The sequence below is a fragment of the Macrobrachium rosenbergii genome, chromosome 48 (assembly GCF_040412425.1).
Source record: "Macrobrachium rosenbergii isolate ZJJX-2024 chromosome 48, ASM4041242v1, whole genome shotgun sequence".
Classification (NCBI taxonomy): Eukaryota; Metazoa; Arthropoda; class Malacostraca; order Decapoda; family Palaemonidae; genus Macrobrachium; species Macrobrachium rosenbergii.
In genome coordinates this window covers 14,442,205-14,458,996 of record NC_089788.1, presented here as the reverse complement: position 1 = coordinate 14,458,996, position 16,792 = coordinate 14,442,205, and the positions used below count along the sequence as shown (strand labels likewise).

Here is a 16,792-nt window from a genome sequence, read left to right as displayed (position 1 = left end):
CTACACATCAATACTCTCTTTCTAGCATTTTAATGCTTCCTATGGTTCGAGAAAAATTCTAATGCAGGGCTTTTTACTATCTAATTGTCGGAGAATTGCCAAGCTTGTCAAAAATCTGACACAGATTTCTCGGAATGAAAACAAACTCTTATATTTAATGTGTGTGTGTGTATGAGAGGGAGAGAGAGAGACAGAGAATTGTTAAATTGGCTTGTCATGCTGGATGGTAAGGTAGGATTACCCATGATAAATAAATAAGTATATCGACATCCATGCCAAATCTATCTAAATATCATGGTTATTACAAGTTATAGATAACATATTCTATACAGAAAAACTTTTAAGGTTTATTTTTTGCAACCAAGTTTCAGATTTCTTTATTAACTTTTCATATTAAAGGAACTGTTCACCAAAACCCTCTTAGAACAGCAATACGAATGGGTTAGAATATAATTTTATCCTAATTAACTGGGAATTTCAGTGGAAACCATATCAGAGTATACTATAACCAGAGAGAGACGACAGTTACTGTGGGGCCTTTGTATTTCCATACACAATATTGTGTAGGCCTTACTTTACTTCTCAAGCTGTTGCACTATAGAATCTTATAGGGTCTACTTGGGGTAGACCGCAGTAAAAACTGGTTTACAGACTCATTGAGTTGCTCCCCTCCACGGAAATCTTTAGTAAAAGGCGAAAGATTTATGCGTTTTGAAGGGAAGCCAGAGCTACCTGATCACAAAATCTCGTCAGTCTCATTTCCTTGACTGAAAACCACTAGCGACTCCAGCTTAGTGCAAGAATGGCACACGCAGTGACATCCCAGTACAGTAACGTCGTTCATGATTCACGAGAATTTTATGAGTTCGATACTCGAAGGAATGTACAGTAAATGTGCACCCGTGTACATCTAATTTACACATCATTATTCTCATTTCTAGTGTTTTAATGCTTGTTATGGTTCAAGAAAAAGTTTAATGCAAGGTTTTTTCTATTAAGAATATACTTCTCTCTAATTCTCGGAGAATTATCAAGCTTGTTACATGTGCAATAATAGACTTTTCGGAATGAAGACTATTTCTTATATTAGATGTATGTATTTGACAGAGAGAGAGAGAGAGAATGGTTAAATTGGCTTGTCATACTGCATGGTAAGGGAGGATCATCCATGATAAATGCGTAGGTATATCTACGTCTGTGCCAACTCTATTTAAATAACATGGTTATTACGAGTCACAGGTAAAATATTCTATAAAAAGTTAAACTTTTAAGGAATACATTTTGATAACCTTGTTTTAGATTCGTGATTAACTTTTTATTTTAAATGAACTATTCACCCAATTGTTTCGTGAGAGATCGTGGCTTTTCAACCAAAACTTTTTACAATAGCAACATGAATGCGTTATCGTTAGACTATACAGTAATTGTATCCTAATTAATTGGGAATTTGTGGAAATCATATCCGATACTAGGAAGCAAGAGAGTCGACAGTTACTGTGAGGCCTTCGTATTTCCATACACAGTATTGTGTAAGTCTTGCTATACTTCTCAAGATGTTGCACTATAGAATCTTATAGGGTCTACTTGAGGTAGACCGCAGTAAAAACTGGTTTACAGACTCATTGAGTTGCTCCCCTCCACGGAAATCTTTAGTAAAAGGCGAAAGATTTATGCGTTTTGAAGGGAAGCCAGAGCTACCTAATCTCGCACATCTTGTCATTCTCCTTCCCTTGACTGATAACCACTAGCGAGTGCAGCTTAGTAAAAGAACGGCATAGACAGAAACGTCCCAATATTGTATTGCAACGTCACTTATAGTTCACGAGAATTTCACAAGTTTGATACTCGGAGGAAAGAACATTTATTTTTTGTATTTATGCAGAATTCAGTTAACAGAGCAATACATTTATTGCAAACTACCAATCTCCGTTGGAGCTACCAAACTGTACAGCTAATAAAGTGCATTACTATACCAGTGCCTTAGATGTTACTGATGATTTACATCACAGTACAGTAATTCAATTTAAATATCCTATTCATTTTAAGCGTCATGGAAACTCTAATTAACTAAATTTCTTGTTTACTGTTCATTAATGGTGAGTTAGAATATTGTCATATAGGACCATAACAGGTTAACACCAACTTGGTTTTGTCGCCCATTACAGTCGTTCTACAAATTATTGAGTATTCTCCACGGTGTACTTTGTATATAAAGTCATTGGTTTATGACCTTATTACGTGCGATGATGTTCAAGTTGATATAAATGAAATTTTGTAGCAACATGGGCTATTGTACGAGCTGTAATTAAAAGCCAACCCACTGATGAGCTGTATTTGATGCTCAGAGATGAATGTTATGTGTCTGGTGCTATTATTCTTATCTAATTCCTTATATGCATATATTTTTCTCAAGATTAAACCAGCCATGAGACCGCACAGGCTCTTGCTTTTACAGAATCCAGTACAAAAATTATGTGCCATTTTGTATGTTAAAAACTGTGGGAATGAGTCCAAAACTTTTGTTACCTAGAGTAACCTAACCTAGCCCATGCATCCTTAGCTTTTTATAGTGTTCACCCTGAACGCTAGTACACACAAGAGGGGGTGTTTCCCCAGGGTTCCTGACTTTGGACACCACTTACAGAATTTTTCCATTTCCCTGCTGGTCACTTAATGAACAATGTGAGTGTGGACAATCTTTATGAGTTAATGAAAATAAGGCAGAAATCACACATTCCTAGAGTAATTTGTATTTTCACTCAATATGCAAACCAGAGTATTCTAAGTAGGAGTATTTGGTGAGACTGAACTGGCTGTTGAAGTTTGGTAACAAGGGAGTGTACACTAAACCAGCAAGTGGCAGACTGTGTGTGTACGAGTGCTCCTACCTGGCATTCCAGCAAGAGTATCGTACCTGCATCACTTACCTGAGATAATTCCTAATTTTGGTATAGGGTTGCATTTTCACAGCTACAATTATTGACTGAAAATCCTAACCTGAACCACTGTAACTGGGTGTCCATCTGTGCACAGCTCGTTGAAGGCACAGGGGAACAAGCACGCACACATCCCAAGCAAGTGTTTAATCACATGCATAAGAAATGGAGGTGCTCAGAGGAGACCTGTTTCTAGAGCAAGAGGGCTCAGCAGCCTCCTAATTCAAAGACAAAACATTCACTAAGCATGAAGGCAGTGCTGACTCACCCCAGTGTGCCCTTGAGGAAGAACAGCAGGGAAAGCCTATCCTGCCACCAGTGCATGCATGGTCCACAGAGCTCACATGCCAATGTTCCTCCCAGGATGTTTCCATAGCGGCACAAGGGGAGGAGTTGTCTGATCAGCCTCACGTGTCAGGTCCCAAGACCATGCATGTGCAAGCCGAGACACAGTGATTTAGCCACATATGATCCCAAAGGATGAGTGGGAAAGTTGGAAGCAGTCCCCTTACCTAAGTGGGGTGATGCAGGTGGTCCATACCTGCCCTACCAGAGGCTGAACTATCACCAGTAGGTGACCATGAGTCACACTTTCCTTTGAGGAGGGAAAACGCTCACATGAAGTCTGATGGAACTTTTATTAGAAGCCTTACTCTGATCCTTCTTTTTCCTACTATAAGATCGAGGGAAGGAAGACAGGTAAAAAGAGGAAGAAGATTATGAGAAAGAACATCGAGAACACTTCTTCCCTTTCTATCTCAAATCTCGCTGGTCTTAGACCCCACAAAGGTGGTTGACACTGGAACTTGAGACTTTGATGTCAAAGCTGCAACCAGAGGGTCCACAACTATACCAAACCACCCCTGCAAGAGGATCCCTATCTTTTGCAGGAGCCAAGGAAGCAGCAGTAGCAAAAGAAGGTAAGAACACCTTCTAAGTAACCAGGTTGTCAAGGAAAGGTGTGAAATACAAACTACTGTGGATTTTTATGACAGGCCATATTTTCCATATGTATATCTTCCTGGTAACTGGAATGTCAAAGTCAGTTAACAAGGAGGGTTAGGAGGGTGCTGGAGTTGAAACCCACCTGGGGAGGGGGGGGGGCACCATCCTCAGCACCAGCATTGTCCTCAAAGGAGAGTAACTGGCAGGTCTCCTTCACCTCTCAAGCATCATTGCCAAGGGTGGGAGTACTCTCAGGAGGCAGTGGGATAGGAATGCAGAAGGGAGAAAGGAAGGAACCTGAGGGATTCGGTGGGGTCACTGATTCACTCCCAGTGAGACCACTGACTGCTTTTTGTCCACCCTCCTCTTCCTACCAAACTTCCACTGAGGAGAAGCCCTGCCGGTACACTCCTTGCAGGGGGAAAAATGGTGCACACCTTCCGCCTGCAAAAAAAAAAGAACAGTACTTGTGAAGGTCAATTGTTACAAAGGCATGAAGTGCCAACAAGGAAGCCAATGCCCCTCACAACAGCACTAATTGTTTTTCTCCGGCTCAAGAATGCAGAAAACTCAAAGAGCAACCCCCAATGCAAAAACAATGAATTATATGAATACTCAACAACTTGCAAGGAAGAGGTAGAGCACAATGGCTGAAGAAAAAGTCACTGGTGGGGGAAAGAGAGTGAGGGCTTCTTCCCAACTCAACCTCCATAACCAACAGTTAATCTGTTACCAAGTTGAACACTTTAATCTGTTACCAAGTTGAACACCATTCCAGCTCACTCTGCAAAAACTACCAGATAAAAGGCAATGGTTTGTATGTAGGGACAAATTCCTTTTAACTGGAATGTTCATGGCCAACTTGACACCATGGCAAATCCACTCAGCATCTGTAATACCAATGTTTGTTGCTCATAGACACTACAAAGTAACCATCACATGACCACATAAAGTTAAAGCAGTACAGGTGACTGAAGATGACCTGCCAAAGCCAAGCTAGTTGTTCCTGTTGCAACTGGAACTGCACTGTCACCTTCATCAGCTTGCTGAGGTGAGAGCCTTAACAAAATTCAGCTGCTGCCATGCCTTTCAGCATACCTCACTTATGCCTGCTGCTTGGGCAGTATACCCATACCCAACTTCTCCAAGTTATCACGACCCCCCCACCCGTTCGTTAAAAAATGCAAGGCGGTAAACTCTTTTCAGGAGCAACTGCAACTCTAAAATGCTGGAAGTACCAAGTCATCCACATAATGCTGAAAACATATCCCATGCAAGTGAGGCCAAGCTGAAACCATGGTAAGGACGTATTAATCACCTGACAGACTGTTGCCAGTCTGAGGCATAGGGCTTTGAAACTGTAGATAGACACTTTCCAGACAAAACTGGCATACTTCCTTGAGGATTGAGGGATCAGCATCTGCAAGTACGCATCCTTTAGATCACCTGAGGCCAACAATGAACATGTTGTTTCCATCTGAGTCGAGTCTGTAGCTCAAAATTCATTCAACAAAATGAAGTTATTGACTAGTCCCAACCCTCAGTTGCCATTTCACCAAGAAAACTACTGTAAAAGATTGGGGACAGGTTGTCTATGACTTTAGTGCATTAATTTCCAGCATCCCCTTTGCTGCTGCCACCAGGAGAGCACCTCTAAGAGAATACTGAATCCTCTTGCAAAGGAGGACTACAGGAAGATCCTGGATAGGGATCACTAGGAGTACGTGGCTTACAGCAAGGCCTAGGGGGTACAGAATCAGTTATCGAGTAAGTGCACCTATCATTGCTTAGCATATCTACCTCCTGCCTACGTGAACTTTGCTTTATTTTGCCGCATATATATTTCGGTGACAGAGCACCAACCTGTACCTAACGTTCCAGGTTGTCCTGGGGAGGATGACAGTGGGCATAAACTGCTTCCACTCCTGGACATATCCCACTTCCCTGTACCTCCAACAGTGGAAAGAGCGTCACAGGGCATGGCTAAGGTATGGCTAACAGGGAGGGAGGGTATTGGCAATTTTTTGCCACCAGAGGGGAACCCAAAAAAGGACAATTAAACTGGGCTGATAAAGCAGCATGTGTCGAGGAGGTTACCTCCATAAACTTTTCAAATGCAGTCTTAGGGCTTCTAATTTGCCAAATCTCATATCCTGAATGATACGGGTTGCTTTGAGAGGAGACGGAATGATTAGGAGAAGCATTACTAGGAAAACAAGCATTGGGATCAATTACACTAAGCACAAGAAAAACATGTTTTTATAAACTTTCTTTGAATACCAGAATCTACGAAAAACATGGAATTAATAAAACTCGCTATTGGTGAAAATTTCCGGGGAGGTAAAAGGAACTGCCTGTGGCAGCAAAACCAGCTGATTGTCATTGAAGCATTTTCCTGATTTATGTCATTGCAGCTTTTTCCTGATTTATGTAAGTGTTGAAATCAGTGTTATGTTATTGAGATTACTTTAATGGCTATATCTGCAATTAAATACAGTAGTTTCTATGCTTCTTTTTGTAGGTGCACACTAATAAAAATATATTTCGCAGAAATTAACAACTTACTCTTTCGTGTAAGTTACAGCAGACAATGCGAGATAAGAAAACCTTTTATTTTCTTATTTTGCGTTCTGTTCAGGACACATATGAGGTTAACACGAGTTTTTGCGGATGTTTTGAGAAGTAAAAGAATATGTGACTCAGTAGAAAATGTACTATACACATATACATTTTAAGGAATAGTAGGTTATAGACGTCTACAGTCAAATACCGAGGCAGGGATGGAAGGGAGAGGGTGGGGTATCGCGGTTGTAACTCGGTGAAATTATGAATACGTTTAATGGTGATTTTTATGCAATTTATGGAACACCAGTATCCTCAAGCCAGAAGTAGTGCTGTTAACCCTTTAACGCCGACTGGACGTATTTTACGTTGACAAAAGTTGTCTGTTGGGTGCCGAGTGGACGTAAAATACGTTGACTGCAAAAAGTTTTTTAAATATTCGCGGAAAAATACTTATAGGCCTTGTTTGCAAAAAATTTTAAATCGCGCCTTGAGGATAGGCCTCGTTTGCAAAAAATTTTAAATCGCACCTTGAGGGATGCTGGAAGTTCACGGATCACGCTGTTGTTTTATTTACAAGCGTGACCCAGCTGCACATGCGCGAATTTCTTTCTTATCCCAAAAGAAAGAATCAGCTAACTCTGCTGAAAATCTCAGAAATTCTTTAGTCACTTTGTCGTAATTTTTGTACTGTTTTCTATTAGCCGTTACATAAAGTTTTATATATGAAAATGTGTGCAATTTCATGTAGAATACAACAAAAAATAACACATGGTTGTAGCTTTTATCAATTTTGACATATTTTCATATAAATCACGATAAGTGCCAAAATTTCAACCTTCGGTCAACTATGACTCGACCGAAATGGTCGAAAAATGCAATTGTAAGCTAAAACTCTTACATTCTAGTAATATTCAATCATTTACCTTCATTTTGCAACAAACGAGGAGTCTCTAGCACAATATTTCGATTTATGGTGAATTTTTGAAAAAACTTCTTCCTTATGTCCGCTCTAACTCTGCTGAAAGTCTCAGAAATTCTTTAGTCAATTGTCGTAATTTTTGCACTGTTTTCTATTAGCCGTTACATAAAGTTTTATATATCGTCACCCTCATAAACTAACTGCCTAAGTCATTTTTCATTGATTTTTGGATTTTTGCCTAAATCAAATCTCCAATATGTGGCGCACCTACTGGTATACTTGCCTAAGTCAGATGTAGAAAGTAAGTGGCATAAATTTCCCAAAAAGCTTTCTGCCTAAGTCACTCAGTGACTTAGACATTATTATCACTATGCCAAAGTCATGATTGTGACTTGAGCAAAAAAATGACTTAGGCAGTTAGTTTATGAGGGTGACGATATGAAAATGTGCGCAATTTCATGTAGAGTACAACAAAAAATAACTCATGGTTGTAGCGTTTATCAATTTTGACATATTTTCATATAAATCATGAAAAGTGTCAGAAATTCAACCTTCGGTCAACTTTGACTCGACCGAAATGGTCGAAAAATGCAATTGTAAGCTAAAACTCTTACATTCTAGTAATATTCAATCATTTACCTTCATTTTGCAACAAACTAGAAGTCTCTAGCACAATATTTCGAGTTATGGTGAATTTAAAAAAAAAAACTTTTACCTTACGTCCGCGCTAACTGCTGAAAATCTCAGAAATTCTTTAGTCACTTTGTCGTAATTTTTGCACTGTTTTCTATTAGCCGTTACATAAAGTTTTATATATGAAAATGTGCGCAATTTCATGTAGAATACAACACAAAATAACACATGGTTGTAGCTTTTATCAATTTTGACATATTTTCATATAAATCACGATAAGTGCCAAAATTTCAACCTTCGGTCAACTTTGACTCGACCGAAATGGTCGAAAAATGCAATTGTAAGCTAAAACTCTTACATTCTAGTAATATTCAATCATTTACCTTCATTTTGCAACAAACAAGAAGTCTCTAGCACAATATTTCGATTTATGGTGAATTTTTGAAAAAAACTTCTTCCTTATGTCCGCTCTAACTGCTGAAAGTCTCAGAAATTCTTTAGTCACTTTGTCGTAATTTTTGCAGTTTTCTATTAGCCGTTACATAAAGTTCATTTAGATCAATCGTTGGTTTTATTTCCTGCTTCGTGCTCTGTGCAACAAAGGTTTCCAGATCCGTGGAGGGTCGTTCAGATTTGGTTTCTGATGTATCTGGTTCTGAATTTTTGTTTTCTGTGAATACTCCTTCTTCGAAGGTTCCTTTTCCTTTGGGGGTTTTAAAATTTCTTTCGTCTTGCGATGGTGGTAATTCTGGTGATCAAGTTTTTCCAGTAATCATGATCATGTCTAAAAGAATTTTCTGATTTGATAATGTCTATCAAGATTATCAGGGCTGGGGGGAACAGAACCAATCTATTTTCTTTGAAATCTATTGCCTCTTCGGCCGCTACGGAATTTTCCCGTTTTTCCCCTTTTTCGTCCAAGCCTTTTTCCATTGCCCTTCTCAATCTTCTTTTCGGTCTGCTCTTTGGAGGGCTCTCAGGGTCTTTGTTGCGCATCCTGTTTTCTTGGCTTTTAACTCAGCAGAGCAAGGCTTTCTTGTTTCAACCCTGTATATTAGAGCTTCAGCGGCGCCCTCTCTCTCTTTGGGGTTAAGGGAAGGGGTACTTTTTACTGATCCATTGTCTTTATCACCTTTTGCAAATCCGGTAGTTTCTCAGGCATCCGGTCTAGTTGCTTCTCAGGTGTTTGCGGAGGCGTCAGCAACTCCTTATTTCATTCTTTACGGGTTCCTAACTGTAATGTATCCTCCGCGATTCTTGCGGATGCTACGGCAGTCGGCATTCGCCTGCGCCAGCGTTCATTGTATCAGCACCGATAGTTTCCTAACTGTAATGTAACCTCCGCGATTCTTGCGGATGCTACGGCAGTCGGTGATTCGCCTGCTCTGGCGTTCAGTGTATCAGCACCGATAGTTTCCGCAGCCTTTCCATTCTCCAGGATAGTTGGTAACTACCTTCTTCTGTTACCTTCAGTTCGGTACCTCGTAACTTCCCCTTCATACTCCTTTGAGTTCGGTCCGGTTGGGACCTTCTCCATCTGTCCAACGTTGGCGTTGGGTGCTCCAGTGGTTACTCCGAGTGTGGCCTCTTCCTTCTTCCCTCCTTCAGCTTCATCTTTCTCAGCTTTCCGGCAGGTTTTCTCTGTCCCTCCTTCTAGGTATTCATGTTGGTTCAGTGTTGATTCCGGGTTGTCAGTTCCGGATTCCCATTCTCATGCGGTTTTGATACATCCGGATTTGAGTGGTTCGGGTGTTGTGGCCTCTTCGCTCTCAGGAGTGGGTGTGGTCCGCCCAGGTGTTGTGTCATCCCCGTTGGGTGGTGCGGGGTTTGCGCAACCTACTTTGGTGCCTCCAGTATGTTTGCGATTGATGCGTCAGGTGTCCGTCTCACGCACCCAGGTGTAGCAATTTCCGGGTTTTCGAGTTCAGCGTTTGCTAGGGATCGGCCTGCCTCTTTCCTGTTCCGGCTCGGTCGGACCAGTCCGGCAATCCTCTGGCTCGGTCAGACCAGTCCAACAATCCTCCGGCTCAGTCGAACCAGTCTGACAAGGATTGTCCGTTGAAGAGGATGATCCGGTACCGGATAGTAGTTCTCCTTCAGCCAATGAGAATGAGTATAAGTGGGTGGTAGACTTCATCCTCACTTATCCTCAATCCAGGTTCCGGGGGAGCCTACACTACCGAAGCAACGATGTTCGAGTCGCTATATGCGACAGAACCGGTAGTTGCTCAAACAAGATGATACTCCCTCCGGTCCGGTACTGCCTGACACCTCATCACTTCGGTGTCAATAAGGCTGGCTTACCAGGTTAACATGTCGCCTGACTGTACAACGTTCTTTGGCAGAAGAGGAGGGGCTTCTTTTGAAGCTTCCGCCTCAATATCCGGACATTCGAAGAGGGTTCTGTTGAGGGCGTCTTTTGCGCTCTGCAACAGTCTTTTAGGGAGGGGGATATCTCCTCCATGGTCTATTTCGTGTAGCCATCATCAGCAGTAGCGTCACAGCAAGCTATGATTAGTGTGGCTGCTCTGGGTTCAAGGGATGTGGCCAGTATAACGAACTTGTTGCTTCTAACTCATGTCTCCAGTGTCGGCAATTATGCATCGTTGAAGGTACAAAATGTGGAAGTAGAGGGTTCCTGTCTAACAGGGAACAGCCGGTACCCACTTGAAGAATCCTCTTGGGAAGAATGTCCTCCTCCTCCTCTCTCTCTCTCTCTCTCTCTCTCTCTCTCTCTCTCTCTCTCTCTCTCTCTCTCTCTAATTCCAGGGTCTTGTGTCTCCGCATGCTTTCTCTTCAGGTATGTCCCAGGAATCGCTGGGACTTCCACATCGAGAATGCAGTTATAATCTGGAACGATTCTCGCTTGTCGGATTGTCTGTGATAGTCAGAAGAAGCGCATCTGACATCCGGAAGGTCTATAGTCTCCCCTCTTCCCAACATTCATCTGTACTCAGATGCCTCATATCAAGGTTGGGGAGCAACCTTGGAGGAACCCAGGCTTCGGGCCTCTGGAGAGATTGGGAACGAGAGGAGTCATAGCCTTCGGGAACCTCAGGGCTGTAAAGGAAGCCCTCAGGTGTTTCTCAGTCCTAGTGCGCAACACAGTAGTGGGTCTGCTTTGCGACATCGTAACTGCCGTGTCGTATCTGAGAACTCGGGGGAACAAGATCATTAGAACTTAGAGGTGTATACTTTCTGCCATTCGGTCTCATTCATCAGATAATCAGGAATTGCGGTAGTGTCAAGACGTCTATGACTCTAGCTCCTTGCTGGCTCTAATGCCCTTGGTTCCGGAATTCCTAATGCTCCTTACGGAAGTTCCGATGTTCCTCCTCATGCGGAAGATCTTTTAGACAACCGCATTTTCACGAATATCATCCAAACTCTTGCGTGATGAACCCAGTTGCGGGTGACTGCCGAGCGAACAGCTAGACAGTCCAGACACTCGAAAGCTATGTCTGGACAGTGTTTCTTTCAGCTTGAGAAGTCAACCCGTATGTGGTGAAACTGTAAAAATTTTAGGGCCACATTCGGTACGATTTCATTCAACCTTAAGCCCTCCTGCACTAACTTTGAATGAGACCAAGTTACAGTGCTGAGGAGTTTACTAACTTACTTAAATATACCATGAAGTCAAGAAACATTGCATTTTTATCCAACAAAAGTGCAGTCAAGAAACAATCAACTATATTTCCTGCACCAATTCTTTTTGGGTGATGCCACACGGGTTCACAAATATGCATTTAAAAGTTTAACACATATAATTAATATTTAAAGAACACAACAATCATCAAAGTTACGTTAAGAAGCAAGAAAACATTAACACATTACTGCAAAAATTAACAAAACGTTACGTTACTTCGATAGAGGAAAACATAAATGGCCAAAAAGGGATTTCAGAATATTCTTATGAAGAAGTTACTGCATGGCGACGACAATTCACGAGGTGATGGGACTGGATTCTACAAGAACTTCTTCTTTTACTTGCCTTCCTGGAGTTAGCTGCTAAACAGACAGAGCTTCACCTTTACACCCTAGAAGAAAACTCGGGAAGAGTATATTGCATAACACAGTTGTCACATCTACAAAATTACAGGGTTACGTAACAAAACATCAATTTAAAAACAAACATTAAGTGCTTTAATCGTAATCCAACATACAAAAAAAAAAAAAAAAAGGGTTTCGTCCAGAAGGCAAGCTTAAATCACTGGCATGTGCCCTTACAATAAGAAAATAACATATATATTCTCCACAGGAAGAAGTTTGACAACACTGTAATGATACGTCATCTAATTTTATATAGATGGACAAAATTTGCAAAAAAGGTGGTTTATTACTTTGAATATCAATGTACTAATTTATACCAACTCATTGCTATAGTTAATATAATAAAAACTTCTTCTGTGGAGCAAAAATAATCATATCAACGTATTTTCATAGAAACTGGGAAATACATCAAAATAAGTATTCAAAAAAAAACTAGGAAATTTTATTCAAGGGGAATAAATGGCAATTTTTGACATTCTCCCCCAAGAAGAATCATAATTAGAAGTACAGTAATCACAACTGCACCCAGGAGCAAATTCAATTGAATAACGCTATGTGCAGCTGTGACCATTCTAATACATCAAAATTTAAATCAAATATACATTTAGAGTACATCCATAGAAATTAAATCCTCTCTCTCTTGATCACAGCGGATTGCTGCTGCACGCCGAGGTCTAGTACCAGTCAGAGGCACACTGTCTGGCTCCTGAGTTACAACACCATCAAATTCCCTCTCAGGTAATTCCAGAAGTACGAGCTTTGTGATTGATCTCATGTATAGTTTATTATTCACTCTCACTTCTACAGACCTAATCACACCATCAGACGACGGAAACAGCTGGGTAACCTTACCCAATGAGAGGAGGTATCTATAGCCTTTCCCCAGATGATCTTCTAAGCCTACCATCACTATGTCCCCAACTTTCACATTTGCAGAGAGGTTATTACTAGAATTATTATGTCTCTCTCTCAAGGACACTAAATAGTCTCTTTTCCAAGAGTTCTCAAATTTTCTTAGCACTGATGATAATCTAAAATATTGTTCTCTAAGATCACTTGAACTCATGAAATCTGGGTCATCAGTTGCTGAATTGTTAAGAGGAGGGGAAATACAAACATTTCACCCATAAAGTAACATGGAGGGAGTCAAAGCCTCACAATCTCGATCAGAGGAGAGATAAGTCAGTGGTCGAGAATTTATCACAGCTTGAAACTCAACAAGTAGAGTTCTCAACTCTTCAAAGGATACACGTTTGTGATATAAGGCTTTGGACAAACATTCCTTTAGAACACCAACAAGGCGTTCATAAAAGCCTCCAGACCAGGGGGTTCGCGGTGTACAGTAATGAACTTCCAATTAACACCATTTCCTTCAAGGTATGACTTTACCTCTGGTTCATTGGTTCATCCATAATTTCCTTCAGGAAATTATTAAATCCAACAAAATTCCTACCATTGTCAGATATAATCAGACTCGGCAGAGAATGATATGCTACAAAGTGTCGAAAAGCCAGTAGGAAATCGGAAGCAGTCATGGAATGAGTCAATTCAAAATGAACCGCCCTGCTCGTAGTACAGGTAAATAGACATACAAAGACCTTCTCCTCCAAGCCAGTCTCATGATCAAAAACATTAATAGCACCAGTATAATCAACTCCTACTGATTGGAAAGATTTATCATATCTCACTCTTTCTGTGGGTAATGGTGGAGGAGGAGGCAAACACAACCGTTTCTTGGTTAACTTCTGACACAAAACACACTTTGATAGAATTGATTTGATAACTTGTCGTGCTTTAGGTACCCAAAAAGTTTCTCTCAACAATACCAGTACAGAATTGACACCACAATGGTGATGATGTCTATGCAAATGTTCAACTATCAACACTGTTAAATAACTTCTGGAAGGCAATAACATTGGGCACTGAGTATCATAAGACATGGAAGCGTTTTTCATGCGACCCTGAGACCTAATTAGATTTTCCTCATCAACAAATAAGTTCAACTGATTACACAAATTCTTAATATCCATGGACACTCCATGTGAATTCTTATCACAGAGGTACATTCTGGTAGTAGAAAAATGTTGCTTCTGTTCAAGGAGGACAAGTGCTTTCATTTCGTTAACAACAAACTTAGAACCTTCACTGCACTTAAGAAAAAGCAATATTGACCTCATGATACGTTTAAGCTTACTTAAATTACTGTAACGTGGGATGTCAATTAATGGGGTTGGAGGGTTAACAAACTTAGGTTCTGAAAGAATTTCATTAACATGCACAGTTTCTGTAGCTAAAGATTGGGGATAATCACCAGTTAAAAGCCATTTAGGGCCATTCCACCATAAGGAATTTTGCACTAAATCTTTACTATTACTACCTCTGGATAGAATATCAGCTGGATTATCCTTAGAGGGGGTATACTGTAGAGGAAACTTGAATTCATTAATTTCAGTGACTCTGTTTCGTACATAGGGAATTTTACTATTAATATTCTTCACCCAACAAATAGAAACCATGGAGTCACTCCAGAGAGTGCAAGAACTCGATCTTAAATCATCATTCTACATTAATCTTCCAGCAAGTTTCGCACCCAAGGACAAGGCTGTCAATTCCAAATGCAGAATAGTCTGTTTAGGGTTTGGTGCAACTTTACACTTCCTGACCAGTAAATTGCTTACACTTCTCTTGAAATCAATCACATAGGCAGCAGCTCCATATGCCTTGTTAGAGGCATCACAAAATACATGTAAGTGGGAACATTCAGGATGTACAACAAACCTAGGAAACTTTAAACTTTCTACATTTCTAAAACACTTGCAAATTTCATCAAACCTTGAACATAATGATTCTGGCACAGGGTCATCCCACCCGTAGTTACTCCACAAACATTTAAGAAAATATTTACCTCTCACCTGTATTGGTAACAATAATCCTAGAGGATCAAACATTCAAGCTACTACTGATAAAACCTTTCGTTTGGTTAAAGGTCCTTTATACTCACAATTTACTTCCTTCAGTGACATCGCATCTTGTGCTAGATACCACTCTAAACCCAAAACGTTTACTCTTTCTTTGATAACATCTATGGTTCTGTTAAACTCTGAATCATTACTGACCCATTCTTGTAGAGGCATATTAACATCTTCAAGAATCGCATTTATTACTGGATACTCGTCCATAAGACTGACACATCCTGGGAAGTTTTACTAAAATTATCTACATAGAAATTCTTCATCAGAGATGATGCAAGGGGATTATCATGTAAAGATAAATGATGCAAGAGGGTTTGCTGCAAGAGAAAGGGGGAGCATGTAGCTCCAAAACAAACTGCACAAAACCGGTAAGTTACAGTAGACTTCAAATCGGAGGGATCAGTTATCCGTAGAAATCTGCAATAATCACGACAGTCAGGTGAAATGCCTATCCTTAAAAAGGCTTTATTGATATCTGAAATCACAGCTACTGGGTTTGTACGGAAACTCAACAGGGCATCAGAAAGTTTAGTAGTTAATGAGGGACCAGTTAATAAACAATCATTTAAGGAAAGTTCTCCTTTAGCCTTTGAAGAAGCATTAAAAACTATTCGAATGGGAGTTGTTTCTGAATCCTTCAATACAGCATGGTGGGGTAAATAATGCCCTATAATAGGGAGCCTGAGGGAGTTAATTCTATAAACCCAGACTGAACGTAATCTTTGATAATCTTATCATAATGAGCATACAAGGAGGGGTCAGATTCGAATCTATGTAACGAGGAATTTAATTGACCAATGGCTATTCTATAGTTAACAGGCGGTCTACTTTCATCTTTAAATGGTAAGGACACTTCATACTTATTGTCAACCCTTTTACTTTATCCTTAAAACACTTAACTGATTCTCTTTCTTCAGGACTAATTTCAGATTGACGAATACCAACACTTTCTAAATCCCATAATTTTCTAACTTCACAACAAGAATTAATAGGGATTTCCTCTACTTCTATTCTTGAACAACATACATTTGATGTAGTAATCTCATTAGATTCTACATTGTCATAAGACCAACTAGGAAGAGGTCCAAAAATTAGTGCACCACCAGAACTATTCAATATCTGTATTCCAGAGCAAATTTGACTGTTCTGAATGAATTTTCCATAGTAATCAGCTCCAATGACTAATTCTATACCATTTACTTCATCTGAATTTAAATCATTATCTGCTAATTTTATGCCTTTACTCGTCAAGAACGCAGCTGACTTACTTAAACCTGGAGAATAAATTCTGGAATAAACTCTATCGAATGCAATGGCATTAATGACAGTACGAATCTTACCTAGTCTCACCACAACTCTTACTATATAACAATTAACTTCCATGGCATCACTGCCAAATGGTTTTACCTTTAAGGCTACTGTTGCTATGGACGGTAGACTAAGCTTATGAGCTAATTCCGTTGCAATAAACGTTCTTTGTGCACCAGAATCAAAGAGTGCTCTCTCAAAGGAACGATGTCCATTGCCTGACACAATTACATTAGCAGTAGGAAGAGCAGTCGAAACAGAAATCTTATTAGTCTGAGAATGATCAATACCCAAAGAAGCAGTCATAACTACTGGGGAATCACCTTTACTTACAGCACCTTTAGAATCATTATGAGATTTCCCAGAATTAACATTTGATTTACTAACATTAGTACTATTTACACTCAACTTTGGTGGAGCAGGATTAACAGGGTTTTCTGTTTTCTTACAAATCATCGGGTAAT

The 16,792-nt window shown here is 40.2% G+C and overlaps 1 protein-coding gene and 2 non-coding genes across 3 annotated transcripts in view; 1 reads left to right on the top strand and 2 right to left on the bottom strand.

Moving 5' to 3' along the window:
• Positions 1-16,792, top strand: part of BORCS5 (BLOC-1 related complex subunit 5) — a 352,792-nt gene that overhangs the window by 31,888 nt on the left and 304,112 nt on the right. The gene's annotated exons all lie outside the window — the stretch shown is intronic.
• LOC136831832 (U5 spliceosomal RNA) lies at positions 611-731 on the bottom strand. Its single transcript, XR_010850975.1, has one exon. It is a non-coding gene; the product is annotated as a U5 spliceosomal RNA (small nuclear RNA).
• LOC136831885 (U5 spliceosomal RNA) lies at positions 1,577-1,697 on the bottom strand. The gene has a single exon (XR_010851017.1). It is a non-coding gene; the product is annotated as a U5 spliceosomal RNA (small nuclear RNA).